At 44.9% G+C, this 27,376-nt stretch overlaps 1 protein-coding gene across 10 annotated transcripts in view; it reads left to right on the plus strand.

Annotated features, from left to right (window-relative positions):
• Positions 1 to 16,388: 16,388 nt before the first annotated feature.
• RGS6 (regulator of G protein signaling 6) overlaps positions 16,389 to 27,376 on the plus strand; it is a 476,765-nt gene continuing 465,777 nt past the window's right edge. For all 10 annotated transcript variants that reach the window (XM_079768733.1, XM_079768734.1, XM_079768737.1 and 7 more), the window contains exon 1: positions 16,389 to 16,953. The gene's annotated coding sequence lies outside the window, so the exon portion shown is untranslated. The remainder of the gene's footprint in view (positions 16,954 to 27,376) is intronic.

The raw sequence follows: 27,376 nt of genomic DNA on the forward strand, positions 1-27,376 counted from the left end.
TTGCTTCTTGTAGACTGTGTATGCATGCTGTTCTCTTTGGCTAGAATCAATAATTTGCTATGGAAAGAAAAACACTAACCGAAGTAAGGAAGAATAAATTGAGAAAGTACATGATTGGGTGGACAAGTTGCCCTTGACCTCTAGGTCAAGAAAATCCTTAAGGTTGGCAGCTCTTTGGTAAAGATCAAGTATAAATAGTTGAGAGATTAGTGATTCATGGGCTATTATTTTTTTCCTTGAAAAACAAGTTATTCATTTACTGGGCAAATTTACTGAATAAATTTCTGAGTGTCTCTTGGGTTTCTTTAACCTCATCTAACAGGAAAGAGTTCTGGTTTGAAAATTATTTGGTGAGTAATCACTAATATATTTGGGTGGAAAAGTAAGAAGGAAGGGGAAATGACCTTCATGCTTTGTGATGGCCCACACATTAATTACTGTAGAAATTAATTAATTAACTTACAATGTGTTTATCCCATGCTAGACACTGGATATACAAAGATAATTAAGGGAGTTCTTTACTCTCTAGGAGCTCTCTGTGCAGGAGATAACAAGTAAAGAAGAGAGCATGGAAAGGCATCACAGGCCCCAGAGCAGAAGTACAACCAGGACACAATGTGACCACAGGAGGGAGAATGTCAGCTCTATTGGAAAACCAGGCAAAGCTTCCTTGGGGATGTAACCCTCAAGTTAGGTCTTAACTTATGAACAGTATTGGTTAGTGTAGGAGGGAATGATCTTCCAAGGAGAATAAACAGGCAAAATTATCTGGCATATTCAGAAAAGTGAATGCAATTTATTAAGGGTGGAACATCTAGTTAGCTGTGTGTGAGTGTGTGTGTGTGTGTGTGTGTGTGTGTGTGTGTGTGAGAGAGAGAGAGAGAGAGAGAGAGAGAGAGAGAGAGAGAGGAAAATAGAAGAAGAGGGAGGGGAGGGAGAGGTAGAGGGAGAAAGAGAGAGATGGAGATGGAGAGAGAGAGGGAGAGGGATAGGGAGAGAGAGAGAGGGATAGGGATAGGGAGAGAGAGAGAGAGAGAGAGAGAGAGAGAGAGAGAGAGATTGAGCTCCTGTGTATTTAGGAAGGAGATATTGAAGACTTTTAACCAAGGGGGTGATACGTTCAGAACTAGGTAGTGGTTAACTGGATTGAGAGGGGTTCCCAAACTACAGTCAAAGAGACCTGTTGATTTACTATTACAAGGGTCCTGGTGAGAGGTGATGAGGACAGCAGCAGTGGGTACAGAGACAAGGGACACATTTGAGAGGTTAAAAAGGATATGATGGCCTTATGGCTAGGTAACTCAGTTGGTTAGAGCAGTGGTTGGCAAATTCATTAGTCAACAGAGCGGCAAACTGAAGCTCGCGAGCCGCAGTTTGCCGACCACTGGGTTAGAGCATCCTCCCGATATACCAAGGTTGTGGGTTCCATTTCTAGTTCAGGGCACATACAGGAAGCAACAATGAAGCATCAATAGGTAGAACAACAAACCTCTTTCTCTCTCTCTCAAAAAACAATCATTAAAAAAAAAAAGATAATGAGAGAGTGGGAGATGTCTAAGAAGATGCCACAATTTTCAGTTTAGGTGATTGGGTAGTAGTGCCATCCTCAGCATGGGAACCCAAGAGGAAGGATGCAATTTGGACAAACAAGAATTTCTCTTGGAACTGTATTCCTGGGGGCCTGCATGGCAAAGTGACAGGGTATAGAGCAGTGACACCTGAGTTTCCCCCCACCCAGCTCTGTTGGTATGACCTTGTTTGACTTCCCAACATCCCTGAGTCTCATCCCTTTGTCCATAATATCTATTGCCAGCCCTGGCTTGATCCGAGGTCTCAAAGAGAATAGATATGTGAAAGTGTTTTGTAAATGTCTTCACCAATGTAAATATTTATGTCTCCAGAAAAGGACAAGATGTGAAAAGCAGAGTCATCAGCACATTTAGCTTATAAATGGGCACAGTGTGTGGCTGCTTTGCATTGAGACAGAGCATCCAGTAGAGATTTCTCTGCAAAATTGCCAATATCACTGCTTGTCCTCTGACCACAGTGGCTTAATTCCTATGAGACTAAAAGTGCTCTGCAACACTCCAATTCAAGAAACATCACACCTCTATATTTTTTTTTCTAGAGCTTATTAAATTGCTTCTCCATTCCCACTTGCCAGGGCCTATTGAATGGACAAAACATTCATCTTCAGTCAAAATTGGGATTCCCATTGGATCACATAGCAATCTTCACTGGTAAAATGACTGGGATTCTAGATAAGTAGGCTAGAGATATCACACAGGCAGCCCACCCTTGCATCAACAGGATATACTAATTGTTTGAGGTTTGGGCAGACTCCCAACACCTGTTCATTCAGGTGCAGTTCTTTGAGATCCGTTGCCCCCAGGGCTGAGGAGAAGATGTCTGTGCTAGTGGTTCACATACCCCCGACAGCTCAGCAGCATTGTCATCCAGACCAAAAAAAAATAGGATCTACTTTCGGTTGCTGTTATGTTCAGAGTTTGCTGGAGAATAATCGTGTTCCCTATAAATGAGGAGAGTTGTAATGTCAACAGTGTGGGGAGAGTCCAGATGGAAGGAAACCCTGAAACCGAACATCCGAGGGTGGGGCTGGTGACGAGCCTGAGGGTGGAGTGCACATGATGGAGCTGAGGTCTACTGATGAGAAAGAGGTACAAATAAAGATTTTTTCTGAAAAAGAGCCCAGCATGGAGAAAACCAGGAATAAGAAAGCATTTTGAGTTAATTAAAATGAACTAAAAAAACCCCTTACTTTATAATTCTTTCTTGCAAATGGAGAAAAGATCGACTTGGAGCAACCACACGTAGAGTAAACATTTCTGGTCAGAGTATTTTAAATGACAGTTCACCTCCTGGGAGGAGAGAAAGCCCATCTCAGAGCAGTGCTTCCAGAGTAAAATATAGGTACTACTTGTGTCCTGTGAGATGATTGGAGGTAAAAAATTTCTATTTTAATAGTTACATATTTATTTTATGACTGTCATTATTTCTGACAAGTCATTATGGTTTTCTGTTTAAGGCACTGACATGACATTTTCTTTGAAAATGAAGTTATTTAAGCAAAAAAAAAAATAAGTGGGTTGATTGAAAGAAAAAGTATTTATTTAAAAAACAGGTGGTAGAGCATCGAAAAAATAAAAGGGTAGTGTCAGAATGACTAAAGTTTGGAAAACATCAGGAATCGTGCTACCTTTGGGTGGAGACGTGGGAGGAAGAAGAAATAACCTCTGTGGTTGGTGATGGCCAACAGACAGGTAACTTCTCCATCAGGTTATTTCCTCACACTGGCTTTTCTCCCATGAAGATTAGTCCCTGAAAATGCAAATTAGCCGAGGAGAGGGTCATATCTTAACTGATGATAAGTGTATTTCTTCATGATTGGCTTACCCTCTGACCTGGACATGTCTGGAGGGAGAAAGAAAATTCCTGGGCTGGACTAAGGGTGAGGTGCAGTGGACTCCAAGACAGCTCACCAACCTCCTAGCTTTGTCCAGTCGTGAGTAGAGAGAGCCCTTGGGTGGTAGCACTTACCTAGCGCAGTGGCTGACAAGGGGGTTGAACTCAAATGACCTAGAGGTTTTCTGTGATGCTGAGCGCTCCTTAAAGGTAGACTTGAGCATTGTGGCATTTTTTTTTATGTATGTACACCTTGCAGTCTCTAGAACAGTGCTCTGCACATGCACAGGTACTCAATAAATAGCTAAATAAAGAATGAATTGCTACGAAAATTGTACAATATTTTACATATGTATTTACAAATGAGTAGAGAGAGCCGAGGTTTAAAGTGATAAAAGTTTGAGTTCACCTCCATTTCTGCTCTTGATTTGCTGCGTAACCTTGGGTCAGTTACTTAACCTCTTTGGATCTCATCTATTCAATGTTGCTAATCAGTGGTATGCTGGTAAATGCCCTGCAATGGGCTCTCTAGGAAGGAGAAAAGCTCCGCTTTGTGATCCTTGCTGATTTTCATGGTATAAATATTCCCACCAAGCTAACAACCGTTCCACAGCCAGCTTGCAAAATTCTGCACATCTAGATGTCAGCTCTCGTGAGCCACCAGATACAAGCAGTTCACCACCACGACAATGAGACCAACCTCAGGGGTGTCAATCATTCTCTGAGCTATAAGAATATTTCTGACTACCTGCTAAGCATTGTGCTTGGATTATATCATTTCGTTCCAGTAACAATGTTATGAGGTAGATATTATTATTTATCCCTATTTTAGGAATAAGGAAACAGTGTTGGAGAGATTGAGAGATTCGTGAATGCATGCACAAATCCTCTCCACTAGATTGCTTCCCCTGTTCCTTGAATGTAATAAAAAAGGGCAAGTAGCACATACAGCCTTTGGCATATAACAGATGCTTATTTAGTGTTGCTTTCCTTCCTCCCTTTACCAATTCTATGAAAAAAATATATATTGGACCAAAAAATGTTCTGGACCAGATCCCTGGGAAGGTCCAGACATAGAACAAGACCAGAAACATTGTTTTTTTTTATTTCTAAGAAGGTACCTCAGGTATTGGGGAAAGGAAAAAAAGAACAACATAAACTGAAGATACAATAAAATCCAGGTAGATTTTCAAGTATTGGAAGGACTAAACTGATGTCTAATGACCCATTAACAAGTCAAGAACTCGGAATATGGGTGCCTTCTCTGTAGGGGGGCACAGACCACCTCCACTCACTTCCTGCCCAGCAAAAGGGTTTGTAATGATTTACCACCAAAGTGCTGGGAGGGAGGATGACCGTGTAACTGGCCCAGTTCTGGCCAATAAGACTTAGGGGAAATCATGCTAATCGGGCTGCTAGGAACAAGTTTCTTTGCTGAAAAAAGCAGAGATGTGCGAGAATAAATTCCACATCTACCTACCGGCTTTTTGCATTACGCTCCCAAGATGACAGATTTGGAGTCTAACTAGGTAGATAGCCTGGAAGTGCTTACCTCCCCATTTATTATTTATTAACCAAGATAAAGAAATACTCTTACTGTTTAAAGCCTGTCAGTCACATATTCAGTAATTTTCAGGCCAGAACATCCTACATCCTACACCAGTAATTAAAATGGATTATCTAATTAACCTAGTAGAACTTAACTGTTACAAAACTTATGGTTGCCAAAAACCCACTGTGCCTGTTAGGAAGTTTTCTGCTGCAAGTAATTCACAGTCCCCACTCCTACTGGCTTACCAGAGGGGAACTCGATTACCTTGTGTAGCAGGAGGCACAGAGTCAGAGGAGGCTCCAGGTGGCGCACACCCCCGCTTTGCTCCTCTGAGATGCTCCTATTCCGCTCTCCCCTGTGGGTGGGTTTGGTCCTCAGGTCAGCTGACTGCCAAGTTCTCAGCATCAGGAGCCAAGACAGTGCCTAGTGGAAGAAGGGAAATTGTCCATTCATGTGTCTCTTCAGGGAAGTGAGGAAAGCATCTTTGTCGGCCATGGTTCATTTTCCATCCTTCCCTACATCGGTCCTGGCAATGGGAACAGGGTTTCTACCATCCTCATGGGCTACATCTGGGATGGAATGGATCCCGGGGAACCTGCACTAAGGAACCAACTCCAAGAGTCAATTGTCTTATCTTTCCTCTTCTCAGAGATCCTTCATGCACCCAGGGAGCTTGTTTTCTACTTAGAATCTCTGGAAGCCCTAATGAGGCTTATTTTTTACTACAGGCCCATGCACGAAAATTCATGCACTCGAGGGGTCCCTCAGCTCGGCCTGTGCCCTCTCACAGTTCAGGACACCTCAGGGGATGTCCACCTGCCATCTTAGGCCCGCTCCCAGGGGGACTGGGCCTAAGCTGCCAATCAGACATCCCTCTGGCAGCCCAGGAGCCCTCTGGGGATGTCCAACTGTGGCTTAGGCCTGCTCCCCCGTGGCCGCCTCTGTGGAAGGCGTGGTGCTGGGACTGGGACTGACCTCATACCGCAGCCTCTGTGAAATGGAGGGGGGGGGGGGGCTGGGACCACCATGGCTGGCCTTGCGGCACAGGCTTGCTGGCCCCTCTCCCTACCAACTGGTCATTCCACCGTCTGGTCTAATTAGCATATTAGCTCTTTATTATATAGGATTCCCTCCTAGCATGGCTTTGAGACTTAACTTACTCCGGTCCTGGCTGACAGAATGTTTCTTTCATTATATTAGTTGGTTTCTCTTTAAAGAACCAATCCTTTTTATTTCTGGGTTCTTAATCCCCCCAACGTTATAAAAACAAGTGTATTTAAACACAGACACACACACAATGTGATACCAATTTCTTCACAGAAAAAAAAAAGTAGATATACACACTATTGTTCTCATGGTTAAAATGGCTTACTTCTATTTGTTCTTCTTGAGTGTATTTTTATGCTCACAGAGAAAATAGGCACCACACCCTTAAGAGTAGGTATCTGTCAGGTTTTTAAAATGGATACAAAGTTACTTCGGGAATAGGAGCAATTAAACGGTGAAGAGGGCTTTAATCTGGGGAAAACGTCAAGGTTTAAGTTGGAGGAGAGAAATGTGTGCCAGGTAAAGCCTTTCCTCCCTGGATGAAAGCACTGCCTTCCCATTACACCTCATGTTGCCTTCACCTGCATTCATGTGCAGCTGATTAACCACTAAAGACTTATTTTGTACCTGGTTTATGCTGCTTTAGTCAGAGAGATGCCTGTGAATCCCCTAGGTAACTTTGGCCAGAAGTAGCTGTTTCAGCCATTGTTGTAAAACTGCATTCCTCCCTGCCCTATCCCAAGGGGACCCAGTGTCCACCCCACCCCATATAGCCTGTGTTATTGGGGGACTTCAATGGCACCCCCAGCTTCAGGGTGGGATTAGTCAGTCAGCTCATCTGCAGTCATTGGTCCAGAGACAGGCATGTGACAGAAATGGTCCAATCAGGATGAATCCAAGGCCTATTTTGCTCAGAATGCTATGCAGGCCCCACTCTCTCCTTTGCTGGTTTGCAGATGTGGACGTGGGTGCTGCTTAGGTGATGAAAGGCCAAGCAGAGAGACTGCAAACAAAACAGAAAGGCAGGTGCAAAGACACTGAATCGAGCCAGGCCTGAAGCCTGACCTGGCTCTGGACCCTCCAGTGACCGGGGCCAAGAAATCTCTTCACTGTTGATTGAGTTTTCCATTAGCAGCACCTTAAGGCCCCAAGACAGAGTGGTTATCTCTTTGTGTTTCTGGGCTGAGGAAGAAGCTGACCTCAAGAAATTTTAGTGAATAGGCCTATGTGTTTTACAAGTCCAGGTTACTCAAGGTAAGTAAAGCTTTATTGCCCAAGAAAGGGAGGGAAATGAATCCTTTGTGTTTTGCAGGTTGTAAAGAAGATTAGCCTAGTTTCAAGCATAGAGCTGCAGGCCTGGGAGACAGTGATGTTTTAGAATTCTCCAGAGGAGGAGCATATACCCATCCCCAGGCGCGGGGCCTCTGAGGGGACTGGCCTCGCGGGGCCTTAAAGGAGTGGGCAGTTAGGGCAGAGAAGACTGGGGTGAGCCTGGACGAATGGCCACAGAGGTACGTGCTGGCGCAGTCAGGAGGCTTGTCTCTATCTTGGGTCAGCAGTGAAGGGCAAAGGATGGAGAACCGGCAATGCAGTCATGCTATTGGTTAAAATGCAGAGTCCCAGGACACTCCAAAGTCACTGAATCAGGAGCCCTGGGTGCACAGCACCCCAGCTGATTTTTAGATGAGCACCATGTGAGGACTTATGTCTTAGCGTGTGCAGAGGGTTAAGCTGCAAAAACACAATTCATTTGTCCCCAGCCAGGCATAACAGCTGCTGAACACAGATAGCAAGAAAGCACAGGGTCAGGGTTCTAGCAGATCCAGAAACAGGTTGCCATAGGTCCATCGCTCTGGACCGTACACTCATGGGTCAGGCTGGCTTAAAAATCTTGGGACAGGAAAGATTTTTCCATAGTTTAGAGCAGTGATTTTCAACCTTTTTCATCTCAGGGCACACATAAACTAATTACTAAAATTCTACAGCACACAAACAATGTATTTTATTTTTTGCTGATCTGAGAAAAAAATAGGTACAATTTTAATTCATTCACACTGGATGGCTATTGTTGTGTGGGCTGTTGTCATTTTTTTTTTTTTGATTTGACAATCTAAGGGAAAAGAGGTAAGTGCCCCTGACCAAATAGTCAGGTGACGGAACGTTTTAAAACTTCTTGTGGCACGCCAGTGTACCGCGGCGCACAGGTTGAAAATGCTGGTTTCGCGTTAATGCTTCTGGTATTAGGACCACCGCTAGTGTTGCCAATGACCTTCATCATTTCTCCTATCTCCCTGGATGGCCCTGCCAGCTTTGATGGTGTGGAGATGTGGACTGACAGGCCCTGGCACTGTCAGAGCACCCCTGGCCTGTGTCAGACCTCATCACAGAGAGGGTGCCGGGTCACTGTCACACACCCTCTTCTCCTTCCACTGCTTTTAAAAGTGTATCCACAGCAGTGCGGCAGGGGAACCGTTTTTAGCACTGTTTACAAACGCAGACAGTAGCACTGACTTATTCAACTACTCCACGGTCCAGCAACAGGGAGTTTGGGGACCTGGGAACCCCAGGCGTTTCTACCTGTGACCCCTCAAGGTTAATAGAAGGCATGGCCTGGGCTGCAGATCCCCACGTGGCCCAGCTGCTCCTTCTCTTATCCTTATTTTAGTCCTGAGTGTTCTTCAGCTGAAAACGCAGCACAGATCTGACAGGAGCAAAGACTTTGAACAGTGCCACCAGGATGCATGCCGGCTGGAGCTGGGAGAACCGGTCCGCTCCAGCTGCAGTCCTGCGGCTTCCCAGGGTTCTGCCTGGGCCCAGTTCCTCATCTCCGAAATGCCAAGCAGAAACCCACTGCTGACATTGTCACCCAGGACTCCTTACGATAGTGTCTGAGTTTTCTGGTCAATGGAGGCCTCTCTAAGAGAGGGCTGACTTGGAAGAACGCTTTAATTGTACGTTTCGTCCTGGTGGTTCTTATATTTTTCAGCTTGAGTTTACCTCACTTGGGAAACACGTCTGATATCTACCAACACAGTGAAATTAAAGCGCGAGGCTGTACTGACTTAGCATTTACAGGCTTGTCTCCACTTGCTATATTAAATCAGTTGCTGAACCCTGACCCTGTGAGAGGATTCGCTAATAGATTCCTTCTCTTAATTTTGCCTAATTTTAGAGGCCTCCCAAGAGAATGAAAACACATAGTTTATTGGGATTGGGATTTTACTGCCGAAATCCTCTGCTTCTTGAATTGAGAGGAAAGAGATACAAAGAGAGATGTAGTTTACCCCAAAATAATTGTGTTCCCACTTGAGTTGATACAGTAGTGTGTTTTTTTAAAAAGGCCTCCTCCTCAAAAATTCTTTCTCAGTATAAATATTTGTGTGTGTATTTTCTTAAACCTCGATCTTTTTCCATTACGTGAAATAGCTTTCATTCTTGGTATGCAATTCTGTTAAACAACCGATCGTCCTCAAAACTAAGCACGCTCATAATTTCCTTGGGGATTGGTTTTTAATCTTCATTTTAGTCAACTGTTCTAGTTTTCTAGGGATAATATGATTTTACTGCCTACTAAGACATATATTTGAATGGAAAGCAGACATAATATATGGGAAGCAGCAAGGGAGTTGAGTTACTATGATAAAGGTTTGTTTGAAACCTACTTGAGGTACAGAACAGTTGTAGTTTGTAGGCAGTTGTATTTAAAATATTCAAATCTTCTCTTCTTGGTTAGAGAATAATTTTTCTTTTTTCCAGAAAGTGAGGTTCCCAATGGAATCACACACGATGCACCCCAGAGCTGTGGTAGATAGGAATAAGACAAGGGCCCGTTTCCCTTGTGCCACGTGCTTGGAGAGGCTTGGGAAACTCCAGGTAAGGAGTGGGTTCTGTCATCTGTGGCTCATAAATCCTCCCAAGTTCTTCCCTATGTCTCCACAGTGTCTGGAATGGGCTCAACCTCTGATGAGGAGAAGACAGTGTGTGTATAAGTGTAAGAAAGAGAGAGGGAGAGGGGGAGAGAGAGGGAGAGAGAGGCACTTTGTGTAATTAACACAACCTGTATGCTTGGAGGATTCTCCCAAGCATTTTGACCTACTCTGCTTTCAGTAGGCACTGTGACTGCCACAGGAAACCTCAAGTTCCATAGCTTTAAATCCCACCCATTTTATATCTCTAGCCCTGATCTCTACCCCAAAGTGCTGAGATGAACATACAACTTCCCAATAGACATGTCAAACCAATGTGGCCAAGGCTGAGCGCTAGTCTCCAGCATAACTGCTCCTCCTCTTTTCTTCACCTTGGTAAATGGCATTTTTAGTTTTGAACAGCACTGGTCAAGTATTTTGTAGAAGGTTCCATGCTCTTTTTACTTTTTTTTGCCACAGACGTCAATGCAATGGGAAGCCAACAAATGGGAACCTGAAAACACATTGAAAATTCTGTTAGAGCTTACCTGCTATAGGTGCCTATGTAAGTGAGTTTCTGATCCCACAATCAGGAGGTCAGGAGAGCAGAGGTGAAGAGGTCAGGAGAGCAGAGGTGAAGAAGCTCTTTTTCAGAAGCCCCTTGGAGATTTTCTATCAAGTCTCATTGGTCATAACTCCACAACATGGCCACAGAAATGGAACCACCACATGCAGCTTAGTCTAATGAAGATCCACTTTGGTTTAAATGGGAATAGGTCCTCTTCCCTGAGTCATGGCTGCCAGGAGGGAGCTGAGGGGGGTCAGGGATGGGGACAGGGTAGCAAATGAGTTTGGTAGATAGCAAACAGTGTTGTTATAGAGTCTATTTATATATTATGTGTATCAGTCAAGTTCAAATGGGTCATGGCCTCCTAGGAGAATAGCATATCAGAAGCATGCTCCTTATCAAAACATGCTGGTATAGATGAATGAATTGTGATACATCACACAGTGAAACACTACTGGGCACTAAAAATGAATGGACTGCTGCTACATGCAACATCTGGATGAATCTCAAGGCATTGTGCCAAGTAAAAGAAGCTTGACAAATGACGGTGTACTGTGTAATTTTATTTATATAACATTCTAGAGAAGGCAAAACCATAGAGACAGCAAACAGATCAGTGGTGGCTGAGAGCTGAGGATAGAGGGATGCGACTAGATACCAAGGGGGATGAGGGAACTTTTGGGGATGATGAAAATGTTCTACGAATTAAAGGGAAAACTGCTATTGGGTTTTGGGTGATAGTGTGAAAAGGGACAAAAGGACATTGCAGGAAAGTTTATTTTGAGCATAGGGTACAGTTCTGTTGTCTTTAGAGACAGGGTCATTTGCTCAGAATTTGGCTTGGGCAAAAGGCATACATTTTGTTTCTTTGTTCAGGGAGGAGCTGGCAAACACAAGGCTCTGAAGAGGGCTGAGAACACCCTTTGAGCTGAGCTCTGGGTCTTAAATACCTGCAAAAGGCCTTAAATTAATAAAAAGATGGTTCTCCTTAAGAAGAAAGCTGTGTCAACCTGATGTGGCTCAGTGGTTGAGCGTCAACGCATGCACCAAGAGGTTGCCAGTTTGATTCCCAGTCAGGACACATGCCCGGGTTTCGGGCTCCATCCCCGGTGAGGGGCATGCATGAAGCAGCCAATCAATGTTCTCTCATCGAAGTTTAGAGAGCTTTGCCATTTTGAGGGTGTTGTTATGTGTTCAATTTCAGTGTTCTTATTTTGGGGGGCTACCTGTAGTCTTATATGACTGAGACTTTTGATAAAGTCTATAACCGACAGATTTTGCCTCAAGGAAGGATTCAGCTTGTTGAAGCACATCCCTAATTACTTACCATGATCCTAACCTAATATGCCTGTAACTGATTATGAAAAACTGTGGGGAGCCCAGCATCTAGCAGGAGGGGGCGGGGCAGAGGTGAGGAACAGATATATATGGTTGAGGGGACCTGTCCAACACATCAAGTCACATCACACAAGCAGTTCTGACCACAAGATCCTGGAGGGTGGTGTCTGAAATAGTGCCGAGGAGGTGCTCTGATGAAGTTTGGCCTAAACAATTGGTGTGGAGAGAATTGCATGGTTATTTGGGGGCTGGGTTTTAAAAACTTGTTATTGTTGATGTAAATTTGCCTCCATATGCATTAATTATACATGTCCATATCCCTGCTTCCTGATTAGTAAGCACTGGGACTTTGTAAATATGCATTCCACTCTGACATAACATCACTCCTGATTTTCAAAGCATTATCATTCCAGCACCATGCTATAAACACAACCATGCCCAGAAGCATGATTTTCAAAGCTGCAGATCAAGTACTAAACTGTCATCCTACGGAAAAGGAAAAAATCCACTTTATGTTGTAATCAGCTTGCCCGCCATAGACCCCTCCTGAGGAGATTATGCAATTAGTAGTAACAAATGCTGGGCATTCTATGAAATAAGCATCCCATATGTTGTGGGTTGGTCACAAATTTTTGGAGGAGGTCATCAAGAGAACCCCTGGTTGCCCTCCACCCTCCAAGGGACCCAGGCAATCAGAGGCTCCTCACCCTTCCCCTGTCCTTGGAATGTACTTCAGCCCATGTTCCCAGTGTTCCAAGGACACAGGTATTGTTGAGACCACCTGGGTGGTGTGTATATTTGACTGAAGCCAGTTAAGGACTTCAGATCCACTTTTAAGATTCTGGTGGATGGGTGTGGAGATCTACCTGTCTTGCAGCTGCCCAAGACAAGCCTCATATGTAAGTTCCGTTGCTTGTTAGACCTGCCACCTACCAATCTGGAGTGGTCTGCCTCTTTCTTCGGTCTCTTTGCCCTCCATGTATGTGGGCTAGTTTGGGAACCAACATACATTTTTGTTCAGAAGCGGAATTCTGAGTCCCATCACTAGAAATTTCAAGTCAACAGGTCTGAGGTGGGGTTCAAGAATCTGTATTGCTAAGTTTTAATAAGTACCTCACATGATGTAGATGCCACCCTTAAAGAAAGACCCTTTTCTAAAATATCTAACCAGGAACATTTTTTCTTTCATGATTTAATGGGAGGCAAAATTGATCTATTGCTTGTAGGCTTCCTTAGTGGACAGAGCTAGGATACACACACACACACACACACACACACACACACACACACACACACAACTAGAGGCCCGGTGCACAAAATTCGTGCACGGGGGTGTGTGTCCCTCAGCCCAGCCTGCACCCTCTCCAATCTGGGACCCCTCAAGGGATGTCCGACTGCCCGTTTAGGCCCGATACCAGGAGACTGCTGGCTCCCAACTGCTCGCCTGCCCGCCTTCCTGATTGCCTCTAACTGCTTCTGCTTGGCAGCCTGATCACCCCCTAACCACTCCCCTGCCAGCCTGATTGATGCCTAACTGCTCCCCTGCCAGCCTGATTGCCCCTAACTGCCCTCCCCTGCAGGTCTGGTCACCCCTAACTGCTCTTCCCTGCAGGCCTGGGTCCCCCCCAACTGCCCTTCCCTGCAGGCCTGGTGGCCCCCAACTTCCATCCTCTGCCGGCCTGGTCACCCCTAACTGGCCTCCCCTGCAGGCTTGATCACCCCCAACTGCCCTCCCTCGCAGGCCTGGTCCCTCCCAACTGCCCTCCCCTGCTGGCCATCTTGTGGCGGCCATCTTGTGTTCACATGGGGGCAGCCATCTTGTGTTGGAGTGATGGTCAATTTGCATATTACTCTTTTATTAGATAGGATAGAGGCCTGGTGCATGGGTGGGGGCCAGCTGGTTTGCTCTGAAGGGTGTCCCTGATCAGGGTGGGGGTTCCCTTGGGGCATGGAGTGGCCTGGGCGAGGGGCCTGTGGTGGTTTGCAGGCCGGCCACGCCCCCCGGAAACCCAAGCAGAGGCCCTGGTATCTGGGATTTATCTGGGATTTATTTATCTTCTATAATTGAAACTTTGTAGCCTTGAGCGGAGGCCAAGGCAGGCCAGGGCTGCGGGAAGCTTGGCTTCCTCCATTGCTGGGGAAACCCAAGCCTCCAGCTCACTCTGTGGCCACATCCATCTTGGTTGGGTTAATTTGCATACTTGCTCCTGATTGGCTGGTGGGCATAGCTTGTGGGCAGAGCAGAGGTATGGTCGATTTGCATGTTTCTCTTTTATTAGTGTAGCTATATATATGTATACACACACACACACACACACACACACACACACACACACACACATCCTATCTAATAATAGAGTAACATGTAAATTACCATCACTCCGCTACGCCCACGATTGGGTGGCGGGAGGCTGGGGGCGGGACTCAGGGTGGCCTATCCGGCCATTGAGAGGCACGGATCCGCTGCCACTGAGGGGGGCTACGCTGCTGTTGAGAGGCGCCGGGGGCGGGACTCCCGCCCCCGGCGCCTCTCAACGGCCAGATCCGCAGCCGCTGAGGGGGCCTGCCGCAGACACCCAGCTGCGCCTCTCAACGGCAGGGTAGCCAGGTGTCCGAGGCAGCCCCCCTCAGCGGCCGTTGAGAGGCTCAGGGGGCGGGAGTCCTGCCCCCTGCGCCTCTCAATGGCAGGGTAGCCAGGTGTCTGCGGCAGCCCCCCTCAGCGGCCACGGACCATCAAAAGCGTGGGAGCTGGGTGCCTGTCTGCTCTGGCACCAGGCCTTTCAGAAGCCTCCGCTTCTGAAAGGCCTGGTGCACCAGCGGACAGGCACCCAGGTCCACCGCGAAAAGCGAAAGCGTGTAGGGGAACCCTACACGTGCATGATTCAATCATGCACTGGGCCTCTAGTATATATATATACACACACACATACATATTTAGATTCAATCATGCACTGGGCCTCTAGTATATATATATATACACACACATACATATTTACATATACTTTTCTATTTGTCTAAATTAGAAATAATTTCACACCATCATTTATAATTTCAAGCTACACCACTGGGTTCATTCTACTCTTTCCCCTTCCTATACCTGTAATTCCCTTTTCCAACTATGTGGAACCTTCCTCCCAATAGCTTTGACATATTTACCTGTATGCTCAGTTTCCCATTATGTAAACCAATTTGTTGGCCATGTCAGCAAAACGTGTGGCCTATCTTTATGAAGTTATGTTTCTCATTTTATATATATATATACACAAAAATTATATTTATAAAATCACATATGTCAGAAATATATGTACATATGTGTGTATAATATGTGTAATCAAATATTTTGTATGAAATCAAATATTTTCCATATGTATATAAGAAACTATGTAACATATATTAGAAAACCAATATAATACATAAAATATAGCAATATAAGAAACATATATATCTGATTTCATGTTTTCCCCAGCTTTATTAAGATATTTTTAACATATAGCATGAAGTTTAAGGTATACTATGTGATGATTTGATAGATATTGCAAAAATGATGACTACAATAAGGTTAGTCAACACTTCATCCTTCACAATTACCTTATTTGTGTGTGTGTGTAACATTTAAGTTCTACTCTTCATTTCTAGTGCTTAGCAGAGGGTGGAACAGGGCAGGCATTAATTATTGTCCATTGGATGAAAGAACTAATACATCCCTTAATCAATATAGAATGGTGGGAGATGTATGTAGGAAAGGAGACCTTAAATTTCAACCTCTGGATCCTCATGGATGAAGACAGTCCAAGTCACCCATCCTTAGAAGCCTTTAGGTATTTTATTTCAAGTGCCCCCCCCCCCAACCAATACAATTCAAGAATAAATCTTTAATTTATTGTTGATATTGATATCGAACACCAATCCTCTGGTTACCAGTTAGCACCACATGCAATTCCCTGGATCTTTAACTAAACGTCACATTTCAGAATTCCCACATTAAAGAATGTCATCAATTCGAGTCACCCTTTCTAATTTTCTGTCTTCAACATTTTTTCTTCTTTCCCCAAGAATATCTGCAGAGCTGCTAAATGTCCTCAAAAGTTCTTTCGTGGTGTTTCAGATAAGAATAATCACAAAAGACTCCAAATACAGCCTGTGGTGTGAATGTTGAATCAATAAAAATGACGAGGTTGGTAACAGCATCCCCGCGGATGGCGGAGGCCCGTTTTAATTTAGAGGGCGCCAGCTACCCACGTCAGCCAGAGGCTCCGAGGCTCTCGAGTGAACCACTCCGGACCAGGACTCCCTAAGGCGAACCTGACGCCACTGGAGTTCCCAGACGCGCACAGCTCTGCATCGCTCTGCAATCTGCCAATTTTCCCGGCGGCAGCCGAAGCGCCAGGAATTTCTAGGTTTGTCTCTTCCTCGGACAATTGGTCCCGAGCACCTCCCGCGGCGCTGGGAGCAGGTGAGCCGGAGGGGGCGTGGCCTCAGGGACGCGCTCAGGTGCCTCGGCCCCGCCCCGGCCGCCGCCCCGCCCCGCCCACCTCGAGCCGCTGGGGTCCGGGCGCAGGTGCCGGCGTCCAGGTGCGCGCGGCGCGGCCTGCAGCTCCGCTTCACACCCGACAGCGGGCGCCGCTGCAGCGGCTCCGAGCGGCCGAGCTGAGCGGCTCCGCGAGTTGGGGCAGCTCCTGCGCTCGGCCCTGCTCGGCGGCCAGAGCTCCGCCCGGGCGCCGGCTTCCCACGGCGCCGGGAGCGCGCGGGTGGTGAGGGCGCAGACCGACCTCCGCGGACCCGCGGGCCTGGGGCGGGAGAGGCGGGCGGGCGAGCGCGCTGGAGACAGCCGGGCGTCCCGCGCCCTGGCACCATGCGCCCCGCCGCGCCTCCTCGCCGGCCCCGGGCTCCCCTCTCCGCCCGCTGAGTCCCCGCGCTCGCCGCCCCGGAAACTCGCCCAGACGAGGCGAGACGCTGGAGAGCAGCGCGGAGACTGACCCAGACGTCCCCTCCGCCCCCAAGAGGCTGCGGATCCCCGTTTCTTGGGCTTCTCTAGCTTTACCATGGACCTGGCGCCAGCTTGGCTTTAGGACAAATTCGGAAGCCGGAGGGGGAGTCAAGGCAATTCTTTGGTTGCTAAGGTAATTGTAGTTGTGACCAAAAAAAAATGGGGTAGAAACAAGTGGGGGGAAAGGTGTTTTAAAACGGCGTGCCCCCACTCCCACCCGCCAATCCCTGTGGCTTGATGTCATTTCATCGCCTGGGTGTGGATGCCGGTCCGTTTCAGATGCGTGACAAGTGTCGGTGTGTGTGTGTGTGTGTGTGTGTGTGTGCAGTTTGGGACTGTAGAGGCACGGGCTTACGTAAGTGGTAAGGCAAGCTGGCGTGCGGACTTGTGTGGGATGGGTGCAGGTCTGCATGGAAAGCATGTTCCCCGGGCTGGGGTGTGAAGCGCTCACCCACTGGGACCCGTGTGCAGACGGTAGGTGCCTGCAGGGACTTCCCGGCTCCCGATGACTGGGTGGTGGCAGTTAGGGCAGCTTTACTTCCAAAGCAGACCGTCCGGAACTTTTCCTCTGAATCAGCTTGCCTGTTTGTGGTTTGGAGGAAAAGCAAGCGAGTGGTAGGGCTGGGTGTCGGGGTCTGGTTTGGGGAACCGCAGCAGAAAGGGAGCCCAGGGGTTCTCTCTTGAGCGGATGACAACTAAGCTGGTTGCCTGAAGAGACCGTATTGACAGTCACTGTCGGGCTGCGTAGCAAGTGGCCCAGAGAGACAGGGAAAGTGACCCAGAAAATTTAATTTTGTTCAGAAGGAAAGCTGCTGTATTTTTTTTTTTAAATGTGGCGGAGTAGGGAGGAATATTACTTCTTTCTCTCTTGTTGAGAGGAGTGGCATTTCCATGCTACAAACTGAAGATATTTTGGATCTTATTGTTGGCTTGGAATCGTTCCCTGCGTGTTTATCAGGACTTAGGAACTAGATCTGCAGGGTGTTTCTTCAATATCTTTTAGCAGCCCCAGAGTAAAACTGCCAAAATAAGCAGTATTAGGTAAAGCCTAACCTTGGACCCTTGTCTCACCAGAGGGGGATGGCAGGTGGAAGAATAAGAACTGGGCTTGTACGTGTCCAAATGGAGTTAGAGACTGAGCTACAAGTGTGTGTGTGTGTGTGTGTGTGTGTGTGTGTGTGTGTGTTGTCCAAAGTGGTAGACAGAAAGGAAACTGTTAAAGTTTACCTTAATATGTTAAGGCTTTTACAGATCCATGTTCATAGGCAGATGGGTAATTATATGGACGGAGCACTGGGGAGTTGGTGAGAAACTTTCTGTGGCTTTTTGTATGTTCTTTATGCTATGTATTCTTCTTATTAATTGGTTAATTTTGCAATGGACGGGACTAACCTGTGAAACAAAGTGAGTTGAGGACTGAGGGGAATTTGAGAGATACTCTTTGGAGATACACCTTTATAAGCAAAAGCTTCATGCTGAACTGAGAAAACCAAGATGATAGATTCTTTCTGAGTTCTCTGATATTATTGTCAAGCTAAATTGTTGTGTAAATATGATTTTATGTACTATAAACATTGGGGATATATATATATATATATTCCTCATCCCAATAACTTGTCCTTTCCTGAAAGTGTCTGTAAATTCTAGAAATGTCCACTACCGTAAGGTATTTTGATGACATAGGTAGCCACTGGTGTTTCCTTTTTCATACTCATTACGTTGGTTCTTAACTTTACTTCCCTGTCTCTTTTAAAAAAGTTAAATTAACATTCACTGATATATTGCTGAGAGCTTCAGTAAAACAATGCTAGTTTTTCTTCAAGCAACAATTTTTTTCTTATCAAGTGAAACATTACAACATTTCTGCTTTAATGGCAGAAATGTCTCTTTAAATGAGACATTTATTTATTTGTGAACAATTTTGTGGAAGAAGATAGCCAACATAGATTTTTTTTTAATGAGCAAACATTTCTTGTGAAAGAAAACCAATGTTTAATTGAAGCACAATTTACACCCAATTTTATATTGGTTTCAGGTGTAGAGCATCATAATCCAACATTTGTATGCACTGTGCTAGGATCAATAAGTCTCTAAAAGGACATTTAGGACAATATAATTTGCCAGTAATTTTGGATGTCTGATTGACCACAGGGACAGAATTTTATGTGAAAATAGGATCATTCTGTTTCTTATTTCTCTGACGTTCTCCCAGGCATTTTATCTTTCCAACTCTTTCGAGTTTGCCAGGAATTGCTGAACATTCTGTTTTGTGCCAGGGGTTAAACATCAGGGAGATATGAGTAAGGAGCTCTGTGTCGTATCAACATTTTTCAAAAGAGATGCTCTCCGAGATGTCAGTGCTGGGATTAATTTTCCTTTAGCCTCACAGTTAGCTCATCTTAATTCGGAATGCTTTGAACCCGGGAAAGCATTTAACCTCTTCATTTTCAGTGCCAGCTGGAAGGAATATATTTACCAAATTCCATCTTCATTGTGACATATGGCACGATATAAATAATTACTACACACACACTGTCCTGCTGTATGGAGAGAAATAGGATTACAAAATAAACCTTCATGTTGAGTGACATGCATGTAACATTTCAAGAAACAATTTTTATTTTATTTTATTATTATGACAAAAGTAATATCTAACCATTGGGGAAAAGTCGGGAAACTACAAAGAAAGAAAGGACATCTGTAGTTCTCCCACAGAAGGCGAACCATTGCATATTATATATTTTTCCAGACTTTATTCTGATCACATTATTCATTGGACTTTTTTTTTATTCCTGTCTGCCCCCCCCCCTCCAAATTTCAGATCTTGTAAATGAAACTTAGATCTGTGTTAAAGGTTTGGAAAATTATTGCTAGTTTTCTGGATGGTTTTGATAGATTGGGCTTTAATTTCTGTTAGTGGTCCTTATTTTTAAACACAGCAGTTTCTCTGCTTATGTGTTTTCTTTGAAAAGCAAGATTTGCACTTTGGGTCAGTCATACTTGGGGCTCCCTGTAAGACTTAGGGATTAAAGCATCAGAAAAGAAATAGAACATTGGCCATGTCAGGTGGGAGGCTAGTTCTGGTTTCAATCTCTCCACCAACTCCTCATGTGACCTTTGGCCTCTGGACCTGTTTCCTCCAAGGACAAATGACACTTTCAGATTTAGCTCAAGAAGCTAACAATACATTTGTTGTTTTCACATTTGATGAGGATCATCTTTGTTTGAAGTGGGCTTTTTTAAACACAGATGGGTGGGGGTCATCCCCAGGGTTTCTGACTCAGTTGGTCTGGAGAGTCCCCAGATGATGTTGACCCTGCTGGTCTGGGGACCACAAGGAGAACTAGGTAGTAAGCTCTTGGGGGCAGAAGCGCTGTTTTACTTTTCTTTGCATCCACCTGTTCCATGCCAGCAATATAACTGCCAGTAGGGGCTCAGTAAGCATTGGTTGAATCAATATCAGTTTCTCCGTGGGGGAAAAGCTTTCTGAAGTAGTCAAGAGAAAAAAAGATCATCATCCAGAATATGAAACTATTAAGGCTGTAATGAGAGTAATAATCAGTCATGAAACGAAGTTCTTCAAACTACAAGAAAAGCAAAAATGCCCACAAGTAGGCAGTTAAAATGCACATTAAACCTAATGAGTTACATTAAATAACAACTCAGAGTACCTGCTTGAGATGTTACAAACCATGAAGCTTATCAAATGCTTTACTGTTGCCTCCCAGAGGCAATTCATTTTCTGCCACATCTACATTCCAGTACAGGGGGAGGGAGGAAATTCACTATTAATTACCCTAACTACCAAAGCAGCAGCTAAAGAAAGCAGCAGTCTAGGTACCACCCCAACACACACTCAAACACACACTCACACACTCACACACACTCACACATACTCACACACACTCAAAAGGCAGAGCAATGCTCACTAGAGCCCACCAACATTGTATGAGATAGGAGACTGAGGAAACTAAGAGAGGGCATTGAGGGGGTGCATTTGATGACTAGGAGAGTCTAGCGGGCTGAAATGCCCCCCTTTTGGTCACCCTTGTGTGGCTACTTTGTGTCTGGAAAACAAATCCTTCCTTTCTGCTTACATGTTGGAAACAGGCTACAGCCCTTTTTATGTATGGCAACTTTAAAACGATGTGTAAATATTTGAATATGAGCAAAGTAGCTGCTCATGTAACTGAGGCTACTCAAATGAGTTGTGGTGGAGACGAGCTGTCTTGGCTTTGCTAAATTCTTAGGTAAAGCCATCAAAGGAAAAGCCATCTTTAGTTTCTGCAGGGTAGAGGTCCCACCAGTGTCTGACTTACCCTGGCTATTTTCTCGCCCAGGAGGAAGTGCACATTAAACAAAGGCTTCTGAGATGAGTATCCTACATGGGATGAACTAGTGGTGACAAACCTTGGAAGTACCTGAGGCATGTGTATTGCACTGAGACCTGGCCAGCCCCAGGCTCTGACAGAGAACTGTGATCATTGGCTCTTCAGTAGCACAACAGGCACAACCCTGTTAATTGTGTTTTTGAACCTCAATTTCCTCATCTGTAAAATGGGGATTAAAAAACCCTATCCCTTGAGTGTGTATGGCTGTGAGGAGTAAATAGGATCCTGTATAGTGTCCTGGGCAGAGGGGGCATAGTAACTCGAGGATATGGACCCTGTCATACCACACTATTTTCTAATAATATTGAGAATCAGTAGTTGATTTGAAACCTCAGGAATTCCCTGGGTAAAATCTGAAACCAGCTTCTATACATGGAGGGCAAAGAAAAAAACACAGACCACGCCAGGTTGGTAGGTGGCAGACTTAATAATCAAGGGAATTTACATAGGAGGGTTGGGCAACCACAAGAATAGATTTCCACACCCACCCACTAGAATCTTAAAAGTTTCTATGAGGCCTTACCAGGGTTCGCTCACATATTCAGACCAGATGGTCTCAGCAGCATCTTATAGTCTCATCTTGAAAATGGTTCTCACTTTGTGGGCAGAAGGGTCATTCCAAGGACAGGGAGGGGCCGAGGAGCTTCCCATTGCCAGGATCCAGATCTTGGGTTAACTGGCGGTCACATCCTCTCCATGACCTCCTCCGATAAGAGTCTGTTGGGAAATAAGTATTTCAGGGTAATGGTTTCCCTCTTATTTTTGTTTTTGTCTGTTCCTGAGCCTAGCATCTGAGGGACTCCTCAGTCCCTGGGAGAACCCTGCTCCACAGTTGTAACGTTGGATTAGAGGAGGCTTGTAGAAAGCAAGTAGCCCAGACACTTGTGCAGAGGGTGGCGTGGCAAAGATCTTCCTTTGTGGGAGCCGAAGATGTATGTGTTTCCTGGAGCCTAAGGCCATTAGTCGCGGCAGGAAGGGAAGGGGAGTGTGCGGACTGCTGCTACATGGATATCTCTTGTGCCAGACGGTGACCCACACCCCGAACAAGGCCATGCGTTATGTTTTGTCTGTACCCTTAGTATCTCTTACAGTTCTTGGCACATGGTAGGAGATGGTAAATGTTGGCTGAGTTACTGACTTTCAGAGTGACAGCTATGGGAGGGCAAAAATGGGAGAAAGGATGTATTGGTGCAGAGGCGTGGACTGCTTCAGGTGTAGGTGTATGCATGGACCAACTGGGTGCAGGTACATAGACAGGTACGCGTATGGATGCATGGACTGGTCTGAGTGTGGGTGCATGGACAGGTATAGTGTGAATGCAAGTGCAGATAGTTATAATCTCCATTCTTATTTTTTGCTTGATTTTGCCTAGCTAGATCTACCTCAAATCCTCTTTTGTAATTATCCTATATAATAAAGATGTAATATGCAAATAGTCATTACGCCATGAAGCTTAACGACCGACCGCATAACGACAGGATCTCGGATCAGCAGGAGGGTTGGGCAGTGAGCTACAGGAGCGGGCAGGGCAGCAAGCTATGAGGGGGGCGGGGTGGAGGGAGCTACAGGAGAGCGGGGCAGCGGGCAGCGAGCTACTGGCTAGCTACTGGCGCCGGATTCATGCGCAGGGCTACTAGTACATTAATGTTTGTCTTTCCCACTTGACTGTGGTCTGGTTTTCTTATAACCATAATTCTATCCTGCCATAGCACAAAGCTGTACATGTAGTAAATACTTGAGAAAAAATTGGTTTTCTAAATAAAAAGTTGCCCAGTCTACAAAGCTATGGATCTATCATATTGCAGTGGACTGAGCTAATGAAATAACAGTCAGCATTTATAAAAGTTTTTTTTTTGCAAATCAAAGCCTTTTAAGAGGAATTAGGTGGTATTGCTCCCATTTTACAGATGAAGAAACCAAACTTGAAACAGGTGTTCAGTCACCCACCTGAGGTTAGATAGTTATTGAGTAGAGACACCAAGATTTAAACTCAGCTCTTATCTGACCCCAAAGTCCTGAGTCTCTCTGATATATCACAAGGTGGTGAATAGACAGAAACCCTACCCTTGAGATCTTCATTGCAGTTGTCTTGAAGATGCTAGAAATAATCAGAAAATTAACGGTGAGGGATATTAAGTGAAAAGAATGTGTGGAATTTTATAAGGCAGGCTAGATAGCAAATAGATGACAAAGATAGTAAATACAGTTCAATTCAGAGAGAGAACATTATATACTGTAATCAGATCCGGAAGAGACAGGCTTTGGGAAATAGAAATTTCATAGTTGAAGAGAGGAATCACGGCAAGCTTTTCAGGTGAGAGGTATTGATGATAATTGGTTGTTAAACCAATTACTGTTTGCTTTCAGAGTAAGAACTAATTTTTCTTGAAACATGGGACCCTCTGTCCCATTTTTGATAGAGACACTCTTTCCCCCTTAAAAGCCCAACAGCCACCATGTGCATGATGAATGGCATCTGGACTGGATTCCAGGGCTGGGAAGCTTTAGGGGTGGGTGAGAGCTGTGTTAAAGCAAAGAGACCGAGCTGCCCAGAAAGCCCCGTTGTTGCCGCACATTTTTAATCATTAGCAACTAATTCCAATTAGAAAGTGTTGTGTAGATCTACATTGCCCAAACCAAACACTTGTTTGAGCTGTGTTTCTTTCTGTTTGTGACCTCTCTAGAAGAAAGACAACAACTTTAAAAAAATGCCCAGTGTATTCTTCTCTTAAGCTGCTATAGAAGTGCTACTGTGTTCAGATTCCAAACCAAGCAGGAAGATGCCATTATATTATTTTGCTGACCATAAACATCCTAAAACAAAGACTGATTCAGCAGCTGGTCAAAATAGAAAGTATGCATTCTGAAAGGATAAATGTATTGATTCTATTATATATATATTTTTTTGAGGGGAAGGTACTTTAACTTTGAGAGTGGCAGGTAATAGGCACTTGGCTGCTAGCTTCTACCCTTAGGCAGGGGTATGTGACATTAGAGGAAATGACTTAACACTACTGAGGGCTGAGAAACTGTGATTGCTTTGAGGGCATTACTGAAAGAGAGTGTTCCTGGAAATCTCTGATTTAGTCAGGGGAAGGGGGCGGGGGGAGTTCTTACTCTAGTCACCCAGTTGGTGTAAGGTCTTCCCCGCTCCTCTCCCTGCTTGTCCACATTGGTGGTAAGTCCTACTACCGAACAACTTTTCTGGATGATGATGATGAGATAATGGCTGTTTTCAAGAAGTTGAAAATTCTGTGTGTGTGTGTGTGTGGGGGGGGGGGGGGGGGCGGGGGTTGAAGGGGAGAAGAGATGGAGAAACAGAATGTGGTAAGACAGACACATATAGGTGGAATGAGGGAGGGGTTGAGTGGGTGAGTTGGACACTGGAGGGCCAATGGGTTAGGTAGCAAGAGTGTGCTTGAGTCGTTTCAGTGTAGGTAAAAGGACAGAGGTACAAAGAATTTTTAATACCCCCTACTGAGAGCCAGGTCTTTAGAAACCTTTCAGGCCGGAGAAATCTGTTGATGAACTTTAAACTAATGGGGAAACAGGGTCAGGTGAAAGAGGGATAGTGTTGCAAGCAAAACTGTTTAATAAATATTTATGTTCACCAAAAGACAACTGAGAAAACAAAGTTGGTTATGAGTGACATTTACCTCACCTTCTGTTGGTAACAGAGGGTGTGCCACAATGCATTTCTAGTTACTTCTTACTGTTTTTCCGGAGATCACACCCCTGCAGTGAAATACGTACAAGTGGTTTTGCTCTATTGCAGTCAATGCACAATTCCTATGCAAGTAGGCATTTCCCCCACTGTGTCAAGCTCTCCGTCCAAATGGTCAATGCCTTTTAGGCTTTCAGACTGAGAGGGTGACCACTGACGCCTGGATCTTCCTGTGGCTCAAGGGCAAAGTGGACAAATTTGGGATAAACTTTATGTCACTTGCTCGGCATGACTGATTCGGAAGTTCTCAGATATCTCACCCCAATGCATAGGGTATTTAGCTTCTTGCCAAAGTATGCTATCAATTCCAGGTTTTCGTTTCTTTGGCTTCCTTTAGCTTTCAAACGCGTCTCTGCAAAAACCACTTTCCTTGCCTGTTATCTGCCTTACAGCCCCCTCCCCAGCTTAAAAAAAATCTGTTTAATGCCCAGTTTCTTATATTTTCTAATTGTCCTTAACAGGAGCAACTAGCTGGCTCTCAAAAGTATACTTGGAGCCCTGGCTGGTTTGGCTCAGTGGATAGGGCATCCGCCTACAGACTTAAGGGTTCCAGGTTCGATTCCGGTCAAGGGAATGTACCTCTGTGCAGGCTCCATCCCAGGCCCTGGTTGGGGAATGTGCAGGAGGCAACCAATCGATGTGTCTCTCACATTGATGTTTCCCTCTCTCTGTCTTTCCCTCTCCCTTCCACTCTCTCTAAATATCAATGGAAAAATATCCTTGGGTGAGGATTTCCAACAACAAGAACAAAAATAAAAGTGTATTTGGAAATAGATTGGTTTAAGTTGAATTTTGGTTATTGGGGAATTCTTGGTGGGAGAAAGTTTCCTGTGGTTGAGATGGGTCATGTTGTTAGTTATATAAAGATGAACAGTGATTGATAAAACTAGAAATGCAAATTAGGACCAGTCTATTGAGGGACTTAAATGTCACATAGATGATGATGATGATTGGTGGTGATGATCATTATGATGGTGATGATGGTGATTCGGGGCTCTCAAGGATGCGGACAAAAACAAAACAAAACAACTAAAGTGAAATTCAAACCAACTCAAGCAAAAAGGAATTTATCTGACTCATCTACCTGGGAATTCAGGCATGGCTGGATCCAGGGACATAAATGCTATCTCAGCAGTCTTACTTGATACCTTATCATCTTGACTTCCTCCTTCTGTAACTCTAGAGAAAACGTATATGGTTATTCATATGTCTACTGTTATATCCTTTCAACACAGGGAAGGGATGTTTTTACTTATATACAGTGTCCTTATCTCAGTCTCAGCGAAGGACCCTGATTAGTCGCAATTAGAGTCATGTGTCTACGTCAATGCAATCAATGTGTCTAATGATACAGCATATTCTGGCCAGGATAGTTCACAGGCCCACCTTTCCCTATCAGAGGAAGCAAATTTGATAGCAAAAGAATATATTGGGCAATCAGAAACAGTAACTGCATCCATCTTCTAAACTGGCCGAAGGACTTTAGGTTTTGTTTGCTGGGCAGTGGAAAGTTTTGAAGAATGAATGCAGAGTATTTCAACCACTCTTTAAGAGTTCTGAAATCTTTTAAAGAGTTGGAAGACTTTCACTATCCAAAATGTAGTTTTCAGATAATGTGAGGCATTCCTTCAATGGTGTGTTTCTAATCTCGTTTCACTTCTATACCAGCTCTCACATTCAATGATTATTACTTCTGGTCTATGCCTACGGCACAAACATCAGGGTGTGTGTGTATAGTGGCGACAGACACAACCTCTGGGTCCTCCACCATTCCTGCGACCATATGCCTGCAATTATATATATTTTTTGCATTGCTCTTTCTGAGATGGCTCGAGTCCCACCTTGCAAACCAGAGATGCTATATTCTTTTGTCAGAATATTTGCACTATTCTTCTTTTAAACATAGAATTCTGTTTGTATAACATATTTTCAAGGAAGAATACAAGTCATTGCTTAATGAATTGTCAACCATGTTATCTCTTCCAAGAGATAGAATATTACCTTTCCCTCAGAAAACACCTCATGCGTCTTCTCTTTCCCCGAGTGGTCACCACTAACCTGATTTCTGTCACCATGTGTTTTCATTTTTGAAATATATGACATATATATGGAAATACACACACACACACACACACAGACCCACATATACACTCTTTTTGTGGGTTCTTATGCACAACATTGATTGAAAAATTCATCAAACAATGAATTTCTTGTGATGTGTAGCAGTAGTTTATCCATTTTATTACTCTACTAGAAGCCCGGTGCACGAAATTCGTGCACGGCGGGGGGTTGTCCCTCAGCCCAGCCTGTACCCTCTCCAATCTGGGACTCCTGGAGGGATGTCCGACTGCCCGTTTAGGCCCGATCCTGGTGGGATCGGGCCTAAACGGGCAGTCGGACATCCCTCTCACAATCCAGGACTGCTGGCTCCCAACTGCTTG

The sequence above is a fragment of the Cnephaeus nilssonii genome, assembly GCF_951640355.1.
Source record: "Cnephaeus nilssonii genome assembly, chromosome: 4".
NCBI lineage: Eukaryota > Metazoa > Chordata > Mammalia > Chiroptera > Vespertilionidae > Cnephaeus > Cnephaeus nilssonii.